We start from the raw sequence: 14,893 nt of genomic DNA on the forward strand, positions 1-14,893 counted from the left end.
CCACTCGTATATTATTAAAACCCCTTATGGTACATTTCAGGATGTACCACCCTCTCTTTGTTCTCCTTTCTTTCCTTTTTATCGCTCTAGCCGAATTTCTTGTTTTTTTCCCCGATCCCTCTCTCTAGCCGTTTTTCTTGTTATTTTTCTCCCTTTTTCTTTGTTCCTCCCGATCTCTTCCTCTCTCTTCCATGTATTCTCTATTTTTATTCCTTCTCTTACTCCTTGATGGGGGGTGGGGGATGGGATGAGTGGCAGGGAGTTGGGATGAGTGGCAGTGTTGGTGGGGGATGGGATCAGAGGCAGCGCTGGGAGGAGTTCTGATCAGCCAACAAAGTGCTCTTGATCAAGGTCATCTGCTCATCTGAGAACTGTAGTGGGAACTTTTAATGGCAACTCTAATCACAGGTAGTGTTACTCACTGTTATTCCAGCTTCACTGTGTCCCCAGCAGTGACACCCATGCCAAAATCAGGACATAGAGTCTCCTCCAGCCCCTTCCACTTCACATTCCTTACCAGCCAGCTGACCTCAAGTCTCTGTCCCCCAGCCATACCATGAACTGAATGGGCTCCAGGAACAGCCCAGATGGGTGGCCACAGGCTCCAGGGACAGCCCTGCTGGGCAGCTGTGAAAAGGCTGGGGGAGTGGTGCGGGTGTCAGGAACAGCCCAGAATTCCGTGGCCCCTGGCAAATCGTCATTCGACCCCTGAGGGGGCCCCGACTCCAGGTTGAGAACCACTGTCCTAGACCATTGGTCTCCAAACTGTGGCCCAGGGGCTGGATGTGGCCCTTTGCTTGCATTTATCTGGCCCTTGGGGCACTATTTCATCCACTGACACCAACAATGGGGCACAGTGCCTCCCAATGACACCAACAAAGGGGCACAACTTCTCCCAATGACACAGCAAGGAGGCACGGTTCCTCTACCTGACTCCATAGATAGGTCATTGTTTATTCCCACTGACAACGGGACATTTTTTGGAAATAAGGGGGCAGAGAGCTAAAGTTACACTCTGCAGAGCTCAGTGAGGAGAGGTCTGAGAGCTGATTGGAGGGAAGAGACACATCCCCCTCCACACAGCTCAGAGGTACAGAGCTCAGGCTGTCAACTAGCTGGAGGTTCTTCCATTGTAATTATTTTTCTATTGGTGTCAGGAAAACATGTGAGAAGTGATTTATGCTTAGAGCAGAGGAACCAAGCAGCAGACAGAAATGATACTTAGTGCTCTTAACCACTTGCTGTCTGCCCCATAGCAGTTTCACTGCTACAGGGCGGCAGTTTTGCACAGGCTCACGTGTATATATATATGTGATATATATATATATATATATATATATATATATATATATGTGATCCGGCTCTTCCGGATAGCGGGCGTAAATGCGCATAGCCTGCGGCTCATTCTCGCTGTGATTTTACACAATGGGACTCGATCAGCTGGTACCATGAACTCGATGTCCGCCTGCACCTGCCAATCATTTAGTACAGAGACAGAACGGAGTCTGCCTATGTAAACAAGGCAGATTGCCATTCTGTCAGTAGAGAAGGCATGGCTCCCGTGTTCTTGCAAAGCAGGGACATGGATTCATGTCTTCCTGTAGTAAAAGCATCTCCCACACTATACAAAAACACTGTCTAGGCACAAAATTAATCCTTTGATCGCCCCTGATGTTCAAACCCTTCCCAGCCAGTGTCATTAGTACACTGACAGTGCATATTTTTAGCACTGATCACTGTATTAGGGTCACTGGTTCCCAAAAAGTGTCAAATTGTCATTTAGTGTCAGATTTGTCCGCTGCAATATTGCAGTCCTGCTATAAGTTGCTGATCGCCGTCATTACTAGTAAAAAGAAAGAAAGAAAGAAAGAAAGAAAGAAAGAAAGAAAGAAAGAAAGAAAGAAAGAAAGAAAGAAAGAAAGAAAGAAAGAAAGAAAGAAAGAAAGAAAGAAAGAAAGAAAGAAAAATTCCATAAATATATCCCATAGTTTGTAGACGCTATAACTTTTGCGCAAACCAATCAACATACGCTTACTGGGATTTTTTTTTTACCAAAAACCTGTAGCAGAATATATATTAGCCTAAATTGATTAAGAAATTTGATTTCTTAATCAAATACCCTCAAAAGAAAGCTCTATTTGTGGCGGAAAAAAAGGGACATCAATTTTATTTGGATACAACATTGCACGACCGCGCAATTGTCAGTTAAAATAATGCAGTGCTGTAAAGGAAAAATTACCTGAATATGAAAGGGGGTAAATCTTCCATAGATGAAGTGGTTAGTTAAAACAAGTACGGTACACACTATAGAAGGATACGCTTGTTCATATTTCATGTCTTGCGTGATTCTCCAAATCTTGCAAGAAGCCACCGAAGCTCAGTACTGGCAGGAGGTTTTTTTTTTTTTAAATCCTTTTTTACTCCTTTTTTCTAGCAGTGGAGGCGGGCAAACTTAAACAGCACACTTTTTTTTTTTTTGTATTTTAGTATTGTTTTAAACTCATAAGTGCTTTTTTCGGTGCTACAGGTACAAGAGTCATTACATTAGCTTTAGGTTTCCCAAGAGCTGTGTGCAGGCAGCCTGTGCTAATCAGAGACACATCGGCTGTATGGAGTCACCCGCACATCCAAGTTTGACAAATTTAACCACTTGCCTACTGGGCACTTAAACATCCCTCCTGCCCAGACCAATTTTCAGCTTTCGGTGCTCTCACACTTTGAATGACAATTACTCAGTCATGCAATACTGTACCCATAGGAATTTTGTCCTTTTTTTCCCACAAATAGAGCTTTCTTTTGGTGGTATTTGATCATCTCTGGGTTTTTTATCTGGCATCTGGCGTAAACAAGCATTTAAAGTGTAAGTTCACCCTAACACTAAAATCCCTGCATCTACAGACATCTACGATATAACACAAACCTGTCTAGTGCTTTAAAAAAGAAATCAGTATACATTCCTTTTTGAAGCCGATCCAATCCGGTCTCCAGCGGTGGAAGCTCTGCAGAGGACACGGCTGACAACGGCTGTGAAATGAATAGGGAGTGACGTCACCCATACAATTACTATGGGGCGTCCATTGTCAGCTGTGTCCTCTGCACCCACCTTCACAGCGAAGCTGCAGACAACTAAGCATGGGATCGTATCGGATCGGCTTAAAAAAAAATAAAAAGGTATGTACAGTGGAACCTTGGATTACGAGCATAATTCATTCCAGAAGAATGTTTGTAAAGTCCAAAGCACTCATATATCAAAGCGAGTTTCCCCATAGAAGTCAAGGAAACTCAGATAATTAGTTCCACAGAGACTTCTATGATATGCAGTACCGCATGTGGCCAGAGATGGGGGAGCGCCGGAGACACTCGGAAACCACTCAGAGCCGCTCGGATGCACTCAGAACACTCTGAGAGGCTCGGAAACACTGGTAATGCAGCGTTTCCGATTGGCTCCGAGTGCATCAGAGCGGCACCAAATGCCCCCAGCGGCCCCACACCTCTAGCCAAATGCGGTACTGCACACCGGAGAGGCTTGAACCCTGCTCGTTTTGTGAGACCATGCTCGCAAACAAAGTCAGGATTAAAAAAAAAATAATAGCTCGTATTGTGAAATGCGTTACTCGCAATCCAATGTATTACTGTATAATGATTTCTTCTTTACAGGGTTAGATAGGTTAGTCTTAGATCGTGGATATCTGTAGATGCAGGGATTTTAGTGTTTTAGTGTTAGGGCCGACCTCTAATTTAACCCTTGCAGTATGTGAAAGGGGGAGCTCCAATGCATGGATAGATTTATCATTTTCGCTGAGTTCTGCTTCGACTCTAAAATCAGGACTTCTGCATTGGCAGGTAGGGTTGTGCTGTGTGACAGAGCTGTATAAATCTCAAAAATGGATGGAAAGAAATACAGGCAGGTAATACAGCTCCCTTATAATTATTTGATTTGAGCTACAGCCCACTTTTAGGAACCACTGATTCAAATATCTCTGCCATTAGCAAGTACAGTTTAGCAATACAAATAAACAACACAGCCTCTCAGATGACAATTGCCAAGCTACCCTGAAAAACATCACACAAAAGCAAAAACACATTCCAGCAATTGTTTAAAAAGAAGTCTGTCACCAACGCAGTGATAAAGTGTTTATGTTTATTTACACTACCAATGGAAGAGATTTATCATCCAAGGTACAGAGAGAGCCACAATGGAAGATAAGCTGCTTTTAAAGCGGGGTTCAACCTAAAGTGGAGCTTCCGCTCATCGAAACCCTCCCCCCCTCCAGTGTCACAGTTGGCACCTTTCAGGGGGGAGGGGGGGTGTAGATATCTGTCTAAGACAGGTATTTGCACCCATTTCCGGGCATAGACTCCCATGGGAGTCTATGCCTCTTCCTGTCCCGGCGTACTGTCTGCTGGGACACACACGGGTCCCAGAGAAAGCTCGGACCATTCCTATTGCGCTGCGTGACTCGGGCATGCGCAGTAGGGAACCGGGAAGTGAAGCTTTGCGGCTTGATTACCTCACCTAGAATGGTGGCGGCAGCAGCCGAGAGCCGAGCGATCGATCGGCCTCGGCTGCCAACATCCCTAGGAAAGGTGAGTGTCCATTTATTAAAAGTCAGCAGCTGCAGTATTTGTAGCTGCTGGCTTTTAATAATTTTTTTTACAGTGAAATCCCTCTTTAATGTTTGGTTTACTAGAGCTGGACACACACTAATCGTATTTTCCTAAAGATGGCCATACATGGATTGAAGTTCGGTCAGTCCAACAGGCACCGGACGAATTTTCGATCCAGTATGGGCACTGTGGTTGAACAGAAGTCAATCTACCCATCTCTTCACCCAGCCTGTTGGAAAAGATCTGCTCAATCAGCATTGCAGGCTATAGCTAGCAGCACTAATCAATGTATTCTGAATGTAGAATGTAGAAAATGTATGTTCACTCCCCACTGTCAGAGTACAAAAACACAGAGGGGAGGATTCCCCAACGCACTTTGACCCTTAGTTCACAACTATGCGTTTTTTAGTGCTTTTTGCAGAAACGCTCTACAGTCCATTTAGCATGGTTTCCTTTGGGACACATTCACATCTATGCATTTCAGCTGCTGCATTTTTTAAAAAACGGGTCAGGGACTTTTTTTCACAGATTGCATTTTTGGTGCAATAGCATCTTAAGCTGGCCATAGTTGGGAGAAGAAAGTTCTAAGAAAGTTCATTTGCTTTTATAGGAAAATTTTCACTCCCACTGGACACAATCCGGTCCCCCTAAAGTCTGAAGGACAATAAATTGGCCCTTTGCCCAGAGAGTTTGAAGACCCCTGGTCTATGGCAGGTGGTAATATTTACAGTTTTAAGGAACTCTTCTGCAGACTCTAGTTCATCATCTATACATATTTCCGATAGATAAATATTTCTATCTTCTCCAGTCAGAGAGCGAAGCTGTTGATTGTTTTCAAGAGACCGTAGAACAGGAATTGCTATAATTGCAAAATAACCCCACACCAGGGGGCCATAATTTTATTTATTAGCCATTACGTCTTTGAAGAATAGAAGTGGAATTACAGTAAAGGAGTACTCATGAGGGATGGACTGTAATAAATACCTTTACAAAGAAGAAGCTGTTAGGCAAAGAAGCGATTATCTAATCACATTCTGGACTCTTATCCTACACCTGTATTCAAGAAAAAGCTCAGAGCACTACTTGAGTTTGGTTGCCATTTGGGAGTTCAAAGTCAGAAATCATTGGAGTTCTTAATGGTGTCCTACCCCACTGTCCCAGTCTTATATACATTTTCCAAAAAATCCTCAAACAAGGCATCTATCCAGGTCGCCCTATTGTTTCATGCATTATCTCACTGTTGGGCCAGTGGGTTACGCTCAACCTCAACCGTTAGTTCAGAGATTACCAGACTTTATCAAAGACACCAAGTATATTTTGGTCTCTTATCAGAAGGATAAAAACATCCCATGGATGACTCTAGAGATTAAAATTCTATAGTGCATAACTTTTTTCTGCAAGGTTTACAGTAAAATATAAAGCAATAAAGTGGGTACAGTAAATCTGGTCATATTCCGCGCTTAGGTGTGGGTTTGGCTGCTGCCTCCCTTGAGGTGGTCCCAACTGGAACCCCCTTGAAAATAGTTTTTACGGGTATAGGATTGGTGGCGCTGCCCATCACCCGAGGAGTGATCCTCCACAGTGAATTACTCTTTCCGGGTGAGTGCGTAAGCAGGGAAGCACTTGCACATTGCTTGCACACTCACCCGGAAAGAATGATTCACTGTGTAGGATCACTTTTTGGGTGGCGGGCAGCGCCACAAACCCTATACCTGTAAAAATAAAGTGGGTACAGTTTGAATCTACCAACCTTTTCGATAACTGCTATTGAATTCTTGCTTGTCGGAAAAAAAAAATATGTTGTCAAAAGTTTTACTTGCAGAGATGTGGGGGTAAATGGGAGCTAAATTCCCACCCTTTCTCATCAACTTCTTGATGGGCTGGTGGGAAGAATGTCACCTTTTTGCAGGCAGTAACATCATTGCTGAATTTATTTTGTGTCATGCCGCATACACACGACCGGACTTTCTGGCAGACTAGGTCCGACGGTCTTCCCGACTGACTTTTCAGCGGAGTTTCGACTGACTTCAGAACAAACGGACTTGCCCACATACGAACCGACTAAGTCCGTTCATTTTGAACGTGATGACGTAAGATGGGACTAAAAAAAGGAAGTTCAATAGCCAGTAGCCAATAACTTCCTTTGCGTCGTATTTGGTCCATTGGACCAGCATACAGACGAACGGTTTTCCTGATAGGAATTGAGTCCGTCGTACAGATTTGAAACATGTTCTATTTCTAGGTCCATTGGACTTTTATAATGAAAAATGATCAGATTAGCTCACACACGATCGGATTGTCCGACGGACTGATCCCGTCGGACCTAGTCTGCTGGAAAGTCCGTTTTGCATTTTTTCCACACGTCTAAAAAATCACTTTAGCCCTGAAGATTACACAAAACCCCCAAACATTATATATTTTCTGAAAGCAGACACTCTAGACACTCAGAGGGCTTTCACACTGGAGCGGTGCGCTAGCAGGACGGTAAAAAAAGTCCTGCTAGCCACATCTTTGGAGCGTCGAAAGGAGCAGTGTATTTACCGCTCCTAAATCGCTCCTACCCATTGAAATCAATGGGACAGCGCAGCTATACCGCCAGCAAAGCGCTTTGCGGGCGGTTTTAACCCTTTTTCGGCCACTAGCAGGGGTTAAAACAACCTCGATAGCGGCTGCAGACCGACGTTAAAATGACGGCCGCACCGCCCCAGTGTGAAAGGGGCCTACGTTTCATTTCTGTCTGCTGCTTTGTTCCTCTGCTATCAGCACGAATCACTTCTGCCAAATTTTCCTGACACCAAGAGAAAAATGGTGACGGGAGGGAGCTTCAACAGATTGACAGCCCCAGCTCAGTTTTTGTGAGCTGTGAGAAGGGGGGAGGGGGTGTGTCTCGTCCCTCCAATCAGCTCTCAGAGATCTCCTGGCTGCTCTCTGCAGAGTGTAATTTTAGCTCTATGCCCCCCTTTTTTTTAACTCAGAGACAAGCTTATATATTCAGCACAGGTACAACTTATGTAAGAGGATTTGTTCCATTTCTGTGTATCACATAAGGCCAATCACTTCACTAGGTATAAGGGTTTACAATCACTTGAATATAAAAATAAATTGTTTATACAGAAAAATAATTTCACCAAAATTACAGAATATACCTGGAGTAAGCACTGAAATATTTTATTGACATATTATTACGTTTCTGCTACCCTTCTCCCAATAACCTGCTTTCTGCATTGCAGAATGTGAACCATTGCAGAATGTGAACTATACTAGAACCATACTAGAACCATACTAGGGTTTTGAACTTAAGTACTGGCTGTGACCTAGTTGTGCTCACTCGTGTGCCAGCTAATACACTTACACCAGATGGACAGTTACATTATATGATGATATCTTTTCATTGTCGATATCCTAAGTAACTTGGCATCCACCTAATCTTTAATTATCCCTATCATTATACGTTACACTTGGTTCCTGCAGCTGAACAATCTAAGTAGCACACATTGTTCTTTGGCCTCTGACTTACTGGTTCTCATGATAAACATATGAGCAAATTCTGTAATTACAGAAAAAGAAAGAAGCAAGAATACTGTGATACTAGAAGACTCAAATTAAATACAGATCCTGACTACTTATCCATTTCAAAAGGTCTAGCAATAATTAAACCCAAACCCCAACACTGGGAAAGCTAAACGTTCTCCCCGTGAGTAGACTGTGCCCACACTGCAGGGGACAGGAAAAGCACTTTTCTTATCTGATCCTCCCCCTTCCCGTGTAGATGGTGGCACTTCCCTACGCTCTGGCAGTGGACTGGCCCCGTAGCAAAAATGAAGGGCATCAGTTTTGGATGTCTACCCAGGTTTTACAGGTAAAAAAATTTAAATAAAAAATGCACATACCGTTGTGTGAAAAATTCGTCCCCTTTCTGATTTATCATTTTTTTGCATATTTGTCACTCTTAAATGACTTAGATCATTAAATACATTTTATTATTTCACAAAGATAACCAGATAAATACAAAATGCAGTTTTTAAATGATAGTTTAATTTATTAAAGCAAAAAAGCTGTCCAAACCTGCCTGGCTTTATGTAAAAAAAGTAATTTCCTCCTAAACCTATCATCAGATGTCCAAACCTTTGCTTCCATTCATACGCTGACAACACGCAACTTTATTTCCGTATCACTGGACAAAAAGATCACCACCAACAACTAGAAAACTGCCTCAATTCAGTAAAAGACTGTATGACCACCAACTCCCTCAAACTCAACGAATCAAAGACAGAGCTTCTTATCCTACACCCAAATCATAATTCCTTAACCAAAACCTCTTGGACTCCACCCACCATCTTTGGGCAGACCATCTCCCCAAAGACCAAGGCCAAGAGTCTCTGGGTTATTTTAGACTCACAAATGGATGCACAAATAGGAGCAGTAGTCAGTGGATCTCACCATCTGCTACGTATGCTACGCAGACTCATCCCTTTTATCCCAAAGAATGATAAAGCAGTGGTAGTTGGAACAATCATTAATTCACGACTGGACTACGCAAACTCACTTTACATAGGATTACCACAATATCAACTTGCGCGATTACAACTGATCCAAAACACGGCGGCAAGGCGGATAGCAGGAAAAAAACCCTGGGAATCAATCTCTCCTTCCCTAAGGAGCCTACATTGGCTAACCGTAAAAAAAAAAATCGGATCACATTCAAGACCCTCTGCCTCCCCCACAAATGTGTGGATAGAGAAGCTCCTCAATACCTAGCTGAGAAAATCACTCATTACACACCAATCCGCAGTCTTCGATCAGCCAACAAAAACCTTCTCCTCGTGCCCAAAGCCCGGTACAAATCTAAGGGGGATCGGAGATTCGCTGTCCAAGGACCTCGGCTATGGAATGCTCTACCAATCAACATCCGCCTGGAAGAAAACCACCTGGCTTTTAGGAAAAAACTCAAGACCTTCCTCTTCTAGCTGATGATCAAAGCTCGTCACAGCGCCTTGAGGCGATTCAGTTCGCGTTGTGCGCTATACAAATATTTCATTCATTCTTAAACCTAATAACTGGTTTTGCCACCCTTGGCGGCAACAACTGCAATCAAGCATTTGCGATAACTGACAATGGGGGTTATTTACGAAAGGCAAATCCACATTGCACTACAAGTGCACTTGAAAGTGCACTAAAAGTATACTTGGAAGTGCAGTCGCTGTAGATCTGAGGGGGACATGCAAGGAAAATAAAAAACAGCATTGTACATGATTGGATGATAAAATCAACAGAGCTTTCCCTCATTTCAGATCTTCTTCTCATGCCGCGTATACACAACCGGACTTTCCAGCAGACTAGGTCCCACGGTCTTCCCGACGGACTTTTGGCCGAGTTCCGAAGTCCATTAGTTTTGAACGTGATGACGTAAGACGGAACTAAAAAAGGAAGTTCAATAGCCAGTAGCAAATAGCTTCCCTTGCGTCGTATTTGGTCCATCGGACCAGCATACAGACAAGCGGTTTTCCCGATAGGAATTGAGTCCGTCGGACAGATTTGAAACATGTTCTATTTCTAGGTCCGTCGGATTTTTAAAACGAAAAATGATCGGATTAGCCCATACACGATCGGACTGTCTGATGGGCTGATTCCGTCGGACCCAGTCTGCCGGAAAGTCCGGTCGTGTTTACGTGACATAAGATCTACAGCGACTGTAATTCCAAGTGCACTTGTACTTTGTAAATAACCCCCAATGAGTCTTTCACATTGCTGTGGAGTAATTTTGGCCCACTCTTCTTTGCAGAAATGTTTTAATTCAGCCACATTGGAGGGTTTTCCAGTATGAACGGCTTGTGTAAGGTCATGATACAGCATCTCAATTGGATTTAAGTCTGGGCTTTGACTAGGCCACTCCAAAACCTAAATTTTGCTTTGTTTGAACCATTTGGAGGTGGGCTTGCTGTTGTGTTTCAGATCATTATCCTTCTGCATAACCCAAGTGCACTTGAGCTCACAAACTGATGGCCGGACATTCTGCTTTAGGATTTTCTGGTAGAGCTCAGAATTCATGGTTTCATCAATTATGGTAAGTCGCCCAGTCCCAGACCATCACGCTACCACCACCATGTCTGACTGTTGGTATGTTGTTGTTATGAAATGCAGTATTCGTTTTATGCCAGATGTCACGGGACGCACACCTTCCAAAAAGTTACATTTTTGTCTCATCAGTCCACAGAATATTTGCCTAAAATCTTGGGGATAATCAAGATGTTTTTTGGTAAATGTGAGATGAGCCTTTGTGTTCTTTTTGGTCAGCAGTGACTTTGGCCTGGAACTTTCCCATGGATGCCATTTTTGCACAGTCTCTTTCTTATTGTTGAATCATGAACACTGATCTTACCTGAAGCAAGTGAGGCCTGCAGTTCTTCAGATGTTGTTCTGGCTTCTTTTATGACCTCCTGGATGAGTAGTCATCATGCACTTTGGAGTCATTTTTGTAGCCTGGCGACTCCTGGTAAGGTTCACCACTCTTCCAAGTTATCTTCATTTGTGGATAATGTTTTTTCCTGTGGTTCACTGGAGTTCCAAAGCCTTAGAAATGGCTTTGAAACCCTTCCTAGACTGATACATGTACATTACTTTACTCCTAATCTGTTTTGGATTTTTTTTAGATTGTGGTATGATGTGTGGCTTTTTGTGATCTGTTAGCATGCTTCACTTTGTCAGACAGCTTCTATTTATGTGGTTTCTTGATTCAACAGGTCTGGCAGTAATCAGACCTGGGTGTGGCAAGTGAAATTTAACTCAGCTTTAAAAAAAAATCACAGTTCGTTCATGATTCCACATGGGAGCAGGTTTGAACAGCTTTTTTCCCTTAATAAATGAAAAAAATATTTAAAAACTACATCTTGGATTTACTCTGGTTATCTTTGTGCAATATTAAAATTAGTTTGATCTGAATCATTTAAAAGTGTGAGAAATATGCAAAGAAAAAAAAAAAAAAATCTGGAAGGGGGCAAATACTTTTTCACACAACTGTATATTCCTATGGGAAGATTTATGTTGAAACAAATGGTGTGGTAACAGGGTTTAAAGAGGAACTGCAAACTGCTCACACATGTTTGTAATAAAAACATCTTTGCCATTCTGAAGCTTCCCTCCCACCCCTATGCATATTATATGCATATTATATATATTATTATATATATACTGTGAGTCTGTACTTGTCAAATATGCTGCAGAAATCTCCCTCCACTGAGTCTGGTTGCATCCATTTTAACTGTGGGCAGCTGAAGTTGCTGCCTGTTCACTTCCTGGATTTACACAGACACACAGAGGCACCCCTCCAGCTCTGAAACCCTGCAGCTCTCATTGACCTTCTTATGACTTATCCCCCCTCCCTTCCTGGCAAACTCTCAAAGGAGTGGGAGAGAGAGAGCTGTGCATGATGTCATAAGCCTATGGCTTTTTACCAGACAAGAAACAGGAAGTGGGCTGTATAAGGTATTTACTGGCAGAAAAAAATGTTTTACTATACAAAGTTAAAACAACAAGGGTGGGGGCATGGCTTGGGGCTGAGATGGCAGCATACTAGAGGAGCTCCTGAGGAATCGCAGCCTCTAGCCCATCTTTCTGCACATTCCACACCTGATAATGAGCAGGCAGAACTACTGAACACGAGAGAGCGCCGTCTCTCTTGTTTCGTCTCTCTTGTTTCGTCTTGTCGTTCTAGAGCTCCTTCTTGCTTTAAAGGGCTGGCAGTCTACTAGTGCCCAGCATTAGAAAGAGTAATTTACCTACTAATGTTTATTGATTTGCATTTGTCAAACACTAACATTTATCATCTAGTCCTAGTGGTGTTTTTTGTTTTGTTTTTCCTCCTGGTTTTACTTATATTTTATTAATATCCGGCAATTTCCAGAGTGAGCCATATTAACTCCCCAATTGTGTTGCTTTATGCTTACAAAGGCAGGAACATATCTGACCTTTTCAAAAGCCTTCATCCCGAAGCAGCATAGCTGGAGTCAAGATGGTGCTGATCCGCACAGAGGAGGATTTCAGTGAGGACTCTCAGTGGGCTACAGAGGACAACAGTAGGGGGCTTTCACACTCCAGTCACCCCCTTACTTATGCTGATATGTCCATCTTTACTGCAGACATCAAGTCCACATTCTCAGCAGCCATAACAGATCTCAAAACCAATCTGCTAGCACTTACTGAAAAGATGGCCTCTGCTGAGGCAGCTGGGAAGCACAGGGGGAAAGCGATTAGCAGACTTGAAAGAGTGACAACATCACACTCTACCCATTTCATAGAAATGAACAAACACTTAGAGAACCTTAGCAATAGAGGGAGATGGAACAATATTAGTGCCAGGGGGATCCCTGAATCAATGGACAGTGAACAAATCATTCTGGCCTCACAAAAGGGTATTCAAAAGTCTGCTGGATAAGCCTGAAGACACCAAGATTGAGTTTGTTAGAGCCCTGAGAACTCATGGTCCAGATACCATGCCCCCACATGACATCATCTGCTGCCTGCAGAGCTTTGTGCTGAAGGAAGATATCATGCAGAAAGCACGCCGCAATGATCATATTGTGTTCAGCGGGGAAATCATCATGCTCTTCCATGACTTATCTCTGATAACCCTGAAAAATCATAGGGCTCGGCGCCCCCCCCTGGACAAACTCTGTGAGAAAGACTTACGTTACACATGGCGCTTTCCATTTGCACTACTTGTGACCCACAATGGCCATTAACACGCCTTACGCTCGCCTGATGACCTACCAGAGTTCTGCAACTCCCTCCAACAGGGCCAGGTCGATCTCCCCAATTGGTACCAAGAATTTCTCCTTCCCCCTGTAAAGAAGCTCCTTTTTTCGCCCTTCATTTCTCCTGAGAAACGCCAGGCAAAGAAACAAAGCTGTCAGCGAGGCTCGACAGCTGGCACTCCAAACAACAGGTTTCTACCGGGGCCTTGGAGGAGTGGGCCCTAATAACCGGTTTGTAGTTTTCAGTCATAAGTGCTGGTCCTTGTGTTTTTCTTTTTTCCTTTTTCCCACTTTTGTTTTTTGACACTGAGCCGCTCTCTTTTCAGTTGGACAGAAGTGCAATCTACAGTGGTGTGAAAAAGTGTTTGCCCCCTTCCTAATTTCCTGTTCCTTTGCATGTTTGTCACACTTAAGTGTTTCGGAACATCAAACCAATTTAAACAATAGTCAAGGACAACACAAGTAAACACAAAATGCAATTTGTAAATTAAGGTGTTTATTATTAAAGGTGAAAAAAAATCTAAACCATCATGGCCCTGTGTGAAAAAGTGATTGCCCCCCCTTGTTAAAACATACTATAACTGTGGTTGTCCACACCTGAGTTCAATTTCTCTAGCCACACCCAGGCCTGATTATTGCCACACCTGTTCACAATCAAGGCATCACTTAAATAGGAGCTGCTTGACACAGTAAGGTCCACCAGAAGATCCTTAAAAGCTACACATCATGCCGAGACCCAAAGAAATTCAGGAACAATTGAGAAAGAAAGTAATTGAGATCTATCAGTCTGGAAAGGGTTATAAAGCCATTTCCAAAGCTTTGGGAATTCAGCGAACCACAGTGAGAGCCATTATCCACAAATGGCGAAGACATGGAACAGTGGTGAACTTTCCCAGGAGTGGCTGGCCGCCCAAAATTACCCCAAGAGCGCAGCGACGACTCATCCAAGAGGTCACAAAAGACCCCACAACAACGTCCAAGGAACTGCAGGCCTCACTTGCCTCAGTTAAGGTCAGCGTTCATGCCTCCACCATCAGGAAAAGACTGAGCAAAAATGGCCTGCATGGCAGAGTTCCAAGGAGAAAACCACTGCTGAGCAAAAAGAACATCAAAGCTCGTCTCAATTTCTCCACAACACATCTTGATGATCCCCAAGACTTTTGGGACAACATTCTGTGGACCGATGAGACAAAAGTGGAACTCTTTGGAAGGTGTGTGTCCAAGTATATCTGGCGAAGAAGGAACACTGCATTTCATAAAAAGAACATTATACCAACAGTAAAATATGGTGGTGGTAGTGTGATGGTCTGGGGCTGTTTTGCTGCTTCAGGACCTGGAAGACTTGCCGTGATAAAAGGAACTATGAATTCTGCTGTCTACCAAGAGATCCTGAAGGAGAATGTCCGACCATCTGTTCGTGTACTCAAGCTGAAACGAACTTGGGTTCTGCAGCAGGACAATGATCCTAAACACACCAGCAAGTCCACCACCGAATGGCTGAAGAAAAACAAAATGAAGACTTTGGAGTGGCCTAG

The 14,893-nt window shown here is 43.3% G+C and overlaps 1 protein-coding gene across 4 annotated transcripts in view; it reads right to left on the reverse strand.

The window, feature by feature from the left end:
• MAK (male germ cell associated kinase) overlaps positions 1-14,893 on the reverse strand; it is a 95,639-nt gene that overhangs the window by 54,065 nt on the left and 26,681 nt on the right. The gene's annotated exons all lie outside the window — the stretch shown is intronic.

The sequence above is a fragment of the Lithobates pipiens genome, unplaced genomic scaffold (genome assembly GCF_037356315.1).
Source record: "Lithobates pipiens isolate NorthernLeopardFrog02 unplaced genomic scaffold, aLitPip1_a1.2 Scaffold_19, whole genome shotgun sequence".
Classification (NCBI taxonomy): Eukaryota; Metazoa; Chordata; class Amphibia; order Anura; family Ranidae; genus Lithobates; species Lithobates pipiens.